Raw genomic sequence first — 12,002 nt, forward strand, 5'->3', positions numbered from 1 at the left:
TGGCAAAACCCTTGTTGGCAATCACAGAGGTCAGACGTTTGCACACATCTCTGGAGGGATTTTGTCCCACTCCTCTTTGCAGATCCTCTCCAAGTCATTAAGGTTTTGAGGCTGACTTTTGGTAGCTCGAACCTTCAGTTCCCTCCACATATTTTCTATTGAATTAAGGTCTGGAGAAATGTGTTTTTCTGGATATTTTTGTTGTTATTCTGTCTCCTACTGTTAAAAATGTGATCATTTCTTTGTCAGTGGGCAAACGTTCAAAATCAGCAGGGGGGCAAATACTTTTTTCCCTCACTGTAGTAGCTATGGGAGGAACAGGACAGTGGGAGGAAACCTTGCAGATGAGCGCATGGATGTCTTTACAGCCCTGGCCAATTAGAAGGGGCAACTGTATTTATATGTGATGAGCACATGGGTTCTGGGTCTTCCTCTAGATAGAGAGAGATCCAGGTGGAGAGGAGGCTGCCGCCTCTCCCCAGTGCAGGCTGCCATGCGGCCTCAGGTGGGCGACCCGAGGGCCTGAAGCTGCAACCCATGGTTCTTGTGAGAGCTAAAATGAAGGAGGATGTCCACGGATCCTGTCTGGCATCACGGAGAAGGTGACCTGGCCAGGGCCTTGTGAGCAGAGACCCCCTAAAGGGATCCTAGATACTGTTGTTGCTAAAATCCCCCTCTTGCTTCTAGAAGTCAGCATACTGGGTGTATGTTAAAGGAGACACTGGCTAGTGTCTTGAAGAAGCAAAGTCCACTAAATTCCTTCAGCTACAAAGGGACTTGCTCTATTCTGTACAGCCTGTTGCATAGTTCTACTGACAGCCTGCTACAGCGTTCTATTAAGAAGTTGTTCTCACTTGTGAATAGTTCATTTGGAGTACCCTACTAAATCCCTTCTCCTATCCAAGTTCTCCAAATAAAACAAAAAAACACATCCCCTGGTTATTGGAGACAACAAGTTGGAGAGTGTGTGTACCTGGCTGTGTGAAAATACCCCGTGACTGGCTGTGGATTAATCAGTGGGAGACTTGGGCACCAATATTCAAATGGCTCCTGCAGGGGGTAGTGCTACACTGGTATCAGTGGATTCAAATAGTGCCCCAAGGGCTATATAAAAGCAAGCAAAGGGCCGCATCTGGCTCCCGGGCCGCAGTTTGGAGATCACTGCTGTATACCATACATTTTGGTGTACTGCATGTTCAAAGAAGGAGTTGTGTATGTTTTTTCATCTGTTGTGGTGCGTTGGGAGCACAATGCACAACGCATGCCACAACACACATTTACGCAACAGAACACTTAGGTGTGAATAGGCCCCCAAGTCTTATGTAAAAAGAAAAACTCTCTATAAAATTCTTGTTAATCATTTGTAGTTCTCTTTTCTTAATGGCAAGCATATGCTACTGCAGGGGTTCCTTATCTATTATCTTTACACAAATGTTCATATAATAGCATGCAGATGGTGGTCAAAATGTGGTCTCTAAGTACTTTCAGCTCCTTGCCAGGATGCGTGCTTGTTTGTATCATGATCACATCGACTCTACCTGCTGCACAAGGTGCTGTGTAATACTGATTGGTTTCGATTCTATCAGCAACAAAGAACTGGCATCAAAAGGAACTACCCAGGTAATTTTAACAAAAACAATCACAGTTTTGAAATCTCACAGGATCAGTCTATGAATGCCCCCTATCTGTTCCATTACTGGACAGAAAAAATAATAATAATTTGATTTGACTCATACTTTTTTTGTCTTGCTGTTTTTTCCGCAGTTGGGTAAAGAAGGAAGAGCCAGAACCATGGTATAAATGAGGTCCAGACCTCTGAAGGAGAGGTGAAGACCTTTAAGTGTTTTTATAATGAAAACAGGTAGAATGGATTGAATTCTAAATAACTGTTCTTGTACCTGCTGTAGTGTGAGATTACTCAGCAGATCTGCAATAGGTGCAATTTGAGCACCCACCTCTTAAAAGCATGGCACTTTCTGTCACTTGTCCCAGTGAAGACACAATGCTGAAATGAGGAAATGAAAATACTGTATATCCTTTCCACATCCCTATGTATATAGCGATATACAAGGTGATCATACAGACAGGAATGAAACACAGCATGCACATGATAATACAAAATATTCAGTATATATAATCATATCACCACTATACCCATACAGAGTATAAGCAAGGTAACAGAATCACTTGGAAGCCATTGTCAGTGAAGGACACTGGAGACTCTAAAAAGTACTCCATTATGATAGATTATTTCTAACCCAAAGCACTTTGTTGCAAAAAAATGTCAACCTGTTCCTTCGCTGGTGAAGGAGATTCTGTAGCATTTTAGCCAGAGACAAGGAAATGTGTTAGGCACAGATAAACAGTAGCAGGACAATGGCCTCTGGCACCCAATGCAAAGATACCAAAATGCCCCCCTTCTTCCCCACCACTATTCCAATCCCAAGCTGAGATAGGTCACTCTGCATGGCCAGTACAGGGTGCAAATATGACAAATACTGTCCACTGTTACCCGTTTATTATATTTGAGATTTAATATCTCTCAGATATGATATGGGTTAAATGAGAGTTCTTTGACCATGAGTGAAAGCTTTAACACAATAACAAAATTTTTTGGTGAGTAGTAGAAAGTCTAAACTAATACACAGCAATCTATCTATAGCCTATACAAAATCTAAAATAATAAATAAAATCTTAAAATAAAAGAATACAGAGTATATTCCTTAAAACATTAATCTACAAACAGTAGGACATAAAAGACATAAGACAAACATATTTAGTTACAAGTACACGGCAGACATTTCCCATAGTTACCATTCCCACAAAGGTTCCATTCTGGTAGCTGCTGTACCATAGAGTGTGTGCTTCCCTCCCATCTAGTCTGTGTATATCATTACAGGCTGATGACTCATTGGTTGGCATGGCGCAGCTCTGATTGGTGGGCCTCTCTATTCCTGGTCTAGAATTGGCTTCATCTCCAATCCCCATACTTTGCATAAGTCAGCCCCCTTTAATGCAAATCCTTGTCACTATTCTGAGTGGGAGATTTAACTTGATCCATTGTTTAGATACACAAGCTTAGGCACTGAATCGTCTGTATAACAGGGCCTTCTGGGACGCTATGTCACACCTCCTACATAGATACAATGCTAAATGAAATATATTCACAATTACAATATTTTCCAGCTATTAATGGTGATTTCACATAAACTCATAAGGCAACACCACTGACCCTAGGACTGCCTTCTTCTGTCCATGGAAAGTTGGCATTGCCTCATTGGCAGCCAGTGTGGTTTAATCATATTGAGCATGGTGAAACACAACCATGTTTTCATTACAGCTGACCTTGCATGAAAATACAAGGTCCACTTCACGGACAGCATCCTACACCCAAAATAATGCCTAATTAAAGATGGAAAAAAAAATATAAAAAAGTGCTTACAGGCCTAGCTTTCACCTACTTCCCAGAATCGCTGATGACGGTATAGGCCCCATTGCTGCCAGCACATTGTGGGAGCGCATTCCCATGACAATCTGATCCTCTGGCTTTCCTGGGAGGCAGTGGTGAGACACAGTGACGTCACTGACTCGTGGGGAACCAAGGGACCGAGAAAAGTGTTTTTTAATGTTTTTTTTCACAGTCATACATTTTTCAATGTTGACTATTGGTATTTTGAATTCAGGTCAGCTGTAATGAGAACCTGGCTTTGTTTCACCACACTCATTGTGATTAAACTATGCTGATTTAATATGGGGAAACATGAGGAGTCTACCAGACACTACAACACTCAGCACATTCATCCTCAAGTATCCTTCTGCCTTCCTGTCCATGATGTCCTTGAACAACCCGGCGTCTTCAAAAGACAGATCAAATTTCTTTGCCAACTTGGACAGGGCAGCATCAAGCCTCTGACATTTTGCCCACAGGGAGGCGACTTCCTTGAATAGGAATCTACTTTTCAGGCTCTTTTCCGGTTCCCTACGTTCCTGTAGTATGGTGCCCTTTAGAGCTGTATGCACAGGAAAGGTTCTGGACTGTCTTGTTAGTGTTAGAGTTAGTCGTATATGGAAAAAAAAACAAACACTCTCTTTTTCTTCCAGTTCTAAAGTGTCATAAATCAGTGTAAGCAGGTCATCGGTTTCATCTGAGTGAAATAAGAACCTTTAAACACAGCTTTCCCTTCCCTTTCCTTCAGTCTCCACTTGACACATTTTCCATCTCTTCCAACGTACCCTGCTTCTATACCACAGCCACTGGAATAGAAGCCAGGGATGCTTAGCTAGAGCCTGATGTGCAAGGCAGAGACATCAGGAGAGCCTGCATCCTGCAGCGATGACCTGAATGTTTGAAAAGTTTTCACCATTTCAACTTTCATAGTATCTGCCAGGAAAAGAATATTCATGTGCACAGACACAGAAGCCTCAGAAATCCTGCCTGTGGTCAGTTAGTGGGTGCGCGCGCAGCACATGCATATGTGTGCATTGGTGCCAGAAGGGCTATTTAAACTGCACTAGTGCAGTGTGTAAGTGCCGTTTAGTCTATTACGTTCCTGTTATCAGTTCCTGTTGCTGATTTGATGCAGCCTCTGACTCCGTCTGAATGCCACCTGCACCGACCTTTAGCCTGTCCCTGCATTACACTTCTGCCTGCTCCCTCTGCTCATCTGATCTGCTGTTTCCGACCCAGACTTCCTGATGATTTTCCTGCTTGCCGTTTGTACCTGCTCTTCTTGCTAGTTGCCGACCTGGACCATCTGACTCTGTCTTGTGCCCATCCTGTACCAGCATCTGTCTTCCTGCACTCTCCTCTGGCTCCAGTTTTTCTGCCAGTGTTGCTGGTCCTGTCCTCCCTGTGTTCCAGACACACATCAGCACCTGCCAGTGAGAGACTTACCAGACACTCATGCCACTCTATGCTCTGGCGTTCCCTGTCACCTTACCAGGGACTCCAGAGCCAGAGCTGTAAGAGAGGCCTTCCTCAATGCTTCAGGCTCCACCACCAGGTATGTTACAATATGCAGCAGTTTCTTAAACACAGAGCCTACTTCTTTCTTAGCTGTGGCATCTATGCAATCCTGACATAGGGTTTCCTCAAGGAGGATGACAGCTTTTGTTTACATGAGGCATGTCTCTTTTTGGGGCTTCCGCAGGACCAGCTAAATCTTTTTCCTTGTGACTCTTACCCTGTAAGGTACAAGCAACATACAGTGCCTTAGAGAGCTGCCAAGTGTTAAAGAAAAGAGGAAGGCAAAGAAGCCACCCAGTGTACAATCTATAACTGCTACCTTCAAGCAGAGGTACCAACATCACTTTCCTACCTTAGGGCCTGGATCTTCCTGCGTCCCCTCTGCAGCAGCCACCTCCATCGTGGCATGCAGGGTCTCAGGGTAATGCAGAGTCCTTATGTGTCCTGGGTCCTGCCCAGCACAGCCCTCGTCCGTACCTGCGGGTCCCGGCCCAGCACATATAGATTGGGATGCCAGTCCTTAGTCCCAGAGCCTGGAGTTCCTTCTCCCTTGGCTTTCCCCATGTTTATCTGCAACCCAAAAGCAAGATGGCTGCCATCCACATCCAACACATCACTTCCTCCAGGAAGTCGTCATTACCCAATCGGAAGTGACGTCTAGCCTGGCGTTCCCGGCCCCACCACTGCCAAACGGAGCCACAATGATAGCCAGGGGAAGGAAAAAACATACTCCCTAGCCAGGTATGCACCCTTTGCAATCCTCACAGGGACCAGGTTTGCCTCCCACTGTGGCTACCTTCATGGACAGAATAAAGTAGGGGAGAGGAGGTGCCCCAAATCCTCCCCATAGCGCCAAAGTCCTGGGAGAGCCCAGGCCAAACAAAGAACCCCCACCCCCAGAGACACTGCCCTGGCATAGAGAGTTTCACGGCCAGGAGACCCCTGACGCCAAGCACGTGGGAACTAAGAGAAAAAATAAAAAAGCTTTCTTCTCTAAGCTTGTGGTGATCCTGTCTGCCTGGAGGAAACACAAAATACTGACGAACCCTAGGCTCACGCCTGTTTTTGAACCAATGTGGATTTGTGTTTCATGTGTTAGGTGGGAGGAGGCTCTCTCATTACATCATCCTGGAAGATGACTTAGGAAATATGCTTTAAGGTGATGAGAGAAGAAAGGGTTAATTGTGTGTGTCATATACACCCATCCGTGATTTAAGATAATCCGATGCTCCTTCAATTTCAAAGAGGATATGCATATATTTTACTTCCCTTTACTTAGGATGAGACACCTGCCCGTTATTTTATTTGTCTAATGGATCTTGTATGTGCTGATGTCTTGATTTCCATGCCCTGCAGCTGTCACTATATTTAGTTAAGTACTGAATAATACAAGATTACTGCCTATTCTCAAAACAATACTCATGTAATGTAGCCAAGTGCATCTGAGTAACACCACACCTTCACAAAAGGAAGCAATTACCAGGCAATCTAAAGGTGGAAATGTCAATGACAGCAGGCAGTGATCTGGTTAACCTGGCTTCTAAATAACATTTCCTTTGTATAGACCAGTCACTAGAGCAGATTCTAATTTAGTGTGTAAATCTTTAACAAACATGCATTAATTGGGGGCCCACCTGTCTCTAAATGGTTCATAAAATCCCTGTAGTAACTAGTCACAAAAATGAATTACTATTAGCACGATTTGTAAACGGTCACATTGAATGAAATTTGAGGCAGACAGTGCATTACCTATAACAACTTATTTTAAATAATTTTAAAGGAAAAAAAAAATCTTTTTTATATTTTATCCCAAAATAATAATACATGCAAGAACATCAGTATAACCATCCAGGACCATGTCCATTTTGAGGAGCCAAGAGTTTATCCATCAACATCTGTGTTGTTTTCTATTGGTTTTTTACGGTAAAAAAGGGTTATAAGTAATAATATGCTGAATGTATAGTAATGGGCATAAGCAAAATTGAAAAATTCTTATTATTTTTCTCCACAGATTTCCTGGATCTGAAAATGCGTTTTGCAAGGTGATGCTGCTTCTGCATGGGATATTATTTCGGTGTCACTGACCGGGCACCTGTACTATATAAAATCATCGTAATCTCTACTTTCTACTTTCTTTCTTTGGGAAGTTTGTATGTATGTGGACAAACCAGGAGTAAAATCTGTATTTATTCACTATATATATATATATATATATATATATATATATACACACATACACACACACACACACACTGTATATATGTCCATACACACCTCAAAAGCCTTTTGATCTTATTTAGACAGCATATATGTTAAAATATTCGTTTTAGGGTACAAGATAACTATGCAAGAAATTATCAATGTACAGTGTCTAGGGCACAGCTTGGCTGAGTAAACTTACTACAGCAACAGGGTCACTGTAAACAAAGCCCCTTTACTCCAGTTAAAGAGACCCTGTCACCAGACCATTTAGTTCATAAAATCTTTCTATATGTTCATTTACCAAATTTGTAGGTGCATTATTTGGACATTCAAAAGCCCAAAAATGATTGCTGGGCAGCGTCATTTTAGATATGATGTCAGCAGCACCAGCTACCTCTCAAGTGACACTCTACAGCAGGGTTTCTTATGGATGTCTAGGGTTCCTCCAGAGGTTGCTAGGGGTTCCTTAAGCAATGTGCAATATTTGCCTCCTAGATAGGTTCCCACTGACACCATTGATAATTTTATAATCTGTAAGAGGGGATTCTTTCCAATGACCACAAGTGTAAGGAGCATTCTTGCTACTGACCATCACACTAATGTATCATGAGTTATAGACATAGTCATTTTTAGAAGGGGTTCCCTGAGACCGGAATGTTATTTCAAGGGTTCCTCTGTGTTGAAAAGGTTGAGAAAGACTGCTCTACAGTAATCCCTTTTACTTCTTCCCCCAGAGGTGTATAGAGGTGAATGGAGGGGTGGAGGACTTTGGCAAGAACAGTCAGTTAATTAGACACTATCAGAAAAGGAAAGGCAAGAAATGCAAGGAGGGAGGGGGCTGCGCTAGGGAATTGGCTAGTCAAATGTTCTAGCAAATTCAAAGACAAATCGCAAGTGAACATTTTTTATGTATAGAAAAACACTGCAAGTAGGCATTTCAAATACTTGATTATTCTGTGCTTTTACCTGCATTTTTTAAAGTTGGTGAAAGGGTCTGTTTAATACCTACTTATAAAATAACTAAAGCAAACATAAATGTATTCAGATTACCTTTACTTTGAGACAATTATGGCTATTTCACAGCAGTGTTTAGCACAGTGGATCACTTTTCAGAGGAAGGTGGAGCAGTGGCTGCCAGTTGTGCAGTAGGGGATACTGCTGCCTAAATAAAATTTGCTATGGGACAAGTACAATCCCATCCAGTTGCAAAAGTAGAATTTGGGTGGGCAGCCTAGAGGCAGAAAAACTGCTCAACTGCCTGTTTTTACCACCCCCTGACCTCCCATGTGAAAGGAGATTTAGGGCTCCACTGCAGTGGTCAGACTAAAACTGTGAACATACTTACAGGAGAGAACACATGGAAGACCTTTTTAAAAGTTCTTTCATTGTCAAATCTCAATGCTAAAAGGAGGACCAAAGAAAACCTGTCATGAGAGAATGATAGAAGTTGCCATTTCTAACCATACTCATGTCATGTTGATACTTTGGCTTCACTGCTTCCTGAGTCACTGACCTGGAACACAAATAAAGGTAATGATTTCTGACATGGTATGTATGTTCCAAATGTGTTGCTCAAAAAATATTGACACCAGACACAGGTGGGCAACTAGCATATTTTAGAAGGATGCTAGCAGTGGTAGCCCCTGTATAATGACAGGATCGCTTAAATTGGAACCAAGTTTAAAAAGTGAAGTTATGGTATGTTACTTGGGCCTGAGTAGTACCCTGAAGTTTACCTTTTGTCCTGAATTCCTCCTAAAATAAAGCAGTGCACTTCCTGGTGTGTGAGGGTGGCTAGGCACTCATGTGCCCGCAGCTTCATGGCTGTACAGTGCCTTGAAAAAGTATTCATACCCCTTTTGTCATGTTACAACCAAAAATGTAAATGTATTTTTAAGGGATATGGTTTTCAAATTTTTTACAAATAAATATCTGAAAAGTGTTGTGTGCATTTGTATTCAGCCCCTTTACTCTGATATCCCTAACTAAAATCTAGTGGAACCAATTGCCTTCAGAAGTCACCTAATTAGTAAATAGAGTCCGCCGGTGTGTAATTTCATCTCAGTATAAATCCAGCTGTTCTGTGAAGCCCTCATAGGTTTGTTAGAGAACCTTAGTGAACAAACAGCATTATGAAGTCCAAGGAACACACCAGACAAGTCAGGGATAAAGTTGTGAAGAAGTTTAAATCAGGGTTAGGTTATAAAAAAATTATCCCAAGCTTTGAACATCTCACACAGCACTGTTCAATACATCATTCAAAAATGGAAAGAGTTTGGCACAACTGTAAACCTACCAAGACATGGCTGTCCACCTAAACTGACAGGCCGGGCAAGGAGAGCATTAATCAGAGAAGTAGCCAAGAGGCCCATGGTAACTCTGGAGGAGCTGCAGAGATCCACAGCTCAGGTGGGAGAATCTGTCGACAGGACAACTATTAGTCATGTACTCCACAAATCTGACCTTTATGGAAGAGTGGCAAGAAGAAAGCCATTGTTGAAAGAAAGCCATGATAAGTCCCATTTACAGTTTGTGAGAAGCCATGTGGGGGACACAGTGAACATGTGGAAGAAGGTGCTCTGGTCAGATTAGACCAAAATTTAACTTTTTGGCCCAAAAGTGAAACACTATGTGTGGCAGAAAACACTGCACATCACCCTGACCACACCATCCCCACCGTGAAAAATGGTGGTGGCAGCATCCTGTTGTGGGGATGCTTTTCTTCAGCAGGGACAGGGAAGCTGGTCAGAGTTGATGGGAAAATTGATGGTGCCAAATTCAGGGCAATCTTAGAAGAAAACCTGTTATAGTCTACAAAAGACTTGATACTGGGGCGGAGGTTCACCTTCCAGCAGGACAACGACCCTAAACATAGTCAGAGCTACAATGGAATAGTTTAGAGCAAAGCATATTCATGTGTTAGAATAGCCCAGTCAAAGTCCAGACCTAAATCCAATTGAGAATCCGTGTCAAGACTTGAAAATTGCTGCTCACAGACACTCTCTATCCAATCTGCCAGAGCTTGAGCTATTTTGCAAAGAAGAATGGGCAAAAATGTCACTCTCTAGATGTGCAAAGCTGGTAGATGCATCCCCAAAAAGACTTGCAGCTGTAATTGAAGCGAAAGGTGATTCTACAAAGTATTGACTCAGGGGGGCTGAATACAAATGCACGCCGCACTTTTCACATATTTATTTGTAAAAAAAAAATTGGAAACCCTTTATCATTTTCCTTCCACTGCACAATTATGTGCCACTTTTTGTTGGTCTATCACATAAAATCACAATAAAATACATTTACATTTTTGGTTGTAACCAAAAAAAAAGTGGAACATCTCAAGGGGTGTGAATACTTTTTCAAGGCACTGTATATCTGCAATGTGAGATCTCAGACACCACTGCCTCTGACTGCTAGTCTTAGGAGATGAGTGAGATTTGGTAATACAACTACTGTGCTGCTCAATGCTTTTCTTGCTGGCTCAGACAGGACGAAACATAACTCTACAGTGTAGAGTAAGGCATTGTAAGTGAGTAATGGTGAAATGTCAGCTGCAGGGAAGACCACAGGTAATTCTAATGACTAGTCCTCTACATGCCTTTTCTTGGGACACAACTTCCAGAATTCGTTTTTTCTTTAAGAACGTAGAACATAAAAACAATTAGTGTTCCCTGTAGTTACTCATGGATTAGTGCTATTAACATGGTTCCAGAAGTATAAAGCTAATAAACTGTGCACTTGGAGGACACTTGCAGCTGTAAGAGTTATTTAGGATGAGTATGTGGGGAATATACCTGACATCTTGAGTCTATGTACAACTGTGTTTACCCAAGTATCCCTGCTCAGTATAGAAAAGATCACCTTCAATGCTAGGGCAAAAAATATGAAAGTACTAATAAAGACACATATAGTTTACCTATACTGTACCTGTACTGTATGTACTACTTAGAACACCTTGGACATTTATGGAATGTGTATATAATGGCTTTATGCAAAATCACATATTAGATCAGCAAAATTTGATTTTGTGCATAGAACACATTGGACATGTATAGGATGTGAATACAAAGGGTTGATTCAAATTCCTGCCTAAGATCAGCAAAAACCATAAGTAATAGGATTTAAATTGCAGTGGCTCATTTGCATTGTAAAGTAGTCCAGAGACACCCAATGAATGACATGACTTGACCTGATTCAACTGGTCACCAGATCTGAACAACATTATGACATGGAATGGTCGGCACCTTTTACAGTTAAAATGCCTTTTCTATTTATTCATATCAAACTTGGTGAGATGACAGTAAGGCTTGAAAAAGGTTAGAGATCTCAAAACACTGCAGCTGCTATATACTTGCTGTTGTGATCATGGTTATGAATTTTAATATGGAGAAATAGAAAAGCTCTTTGACTGATCGTGCTAGCCATTCCATACTATGGCACATTTGTATATAATACCTGAAAGTAGAGCAGATAGTATTTTAAGGTTTTCCCATGAATGAAGGCTGGGGCATATTCTTTCAATACAGGCTGCCTGTGGATCTACTCATTCTGGTGGTTGACTCTATTATTGTTATGCTAAATATATATAAAATGCAAATACTGTCTGAGGATTTCCTAATAAAGCTTCTTAAAAACAATATTTTGCCTTCATATTTCCAACATGCCCAGTTTGATGACACCATTTCAGCTTCAGAGGATTAAAGTTCTGACATACGGAGGGTCTTTGATGTAAGGAAAGCTTTCCCATACATTTCTAAATGTAAGAGGTCAGAACTTCCTGCTTTCCATGACTACACATCACATCTGTGATGTCAACTGAAGCCAAAGCATAATAATC

The 12,002-nt window shown here is 41.7% G+C and overlaps 1 long non-coding RNA gene across 2 annotated transcripts in view; it reads left to right on the forward strand.

The window, feature by feature from the left end:
• LOC141127413 (uncharacterized) overlaps window positions 1-11,802 on the forward strand; it is a 54,863-nt gene extending 43,061 nt beyond the window's left edge. The window contains exons 3-4 of one of the 2 annotated variants that reach the window (XR_012241552.1): window positions 1,765-1,861; window positions 6,978-11,802. This is a non-coding gene — a long non-coding RNA (uncharacterized lncRNA). The remainder of the gene's footprint in view (window positions 1-1,764; window positions 1,862-6,977) is intronic. The other variant, XR_012241553.1, reaches the window with a different exon arrangement.
• The last annotated feature ends 200 nt before the right edge of the window (window positions 11,803-12,002 follow it).

Source organism: Aquarana catesbeiana, linkage group LG02, assembly GCF_042186555.1.
Source record: "Aquarana catesbeiana isolate 2022-GZ linkage group LG02, ASM4218655v1, whole genome shotgun sequence".
NCBI lineage: Eukaryota > Metazoa > Chordata > Amphibia > Anura > Ranidae > Aquarana > Aquarana catesbeiana.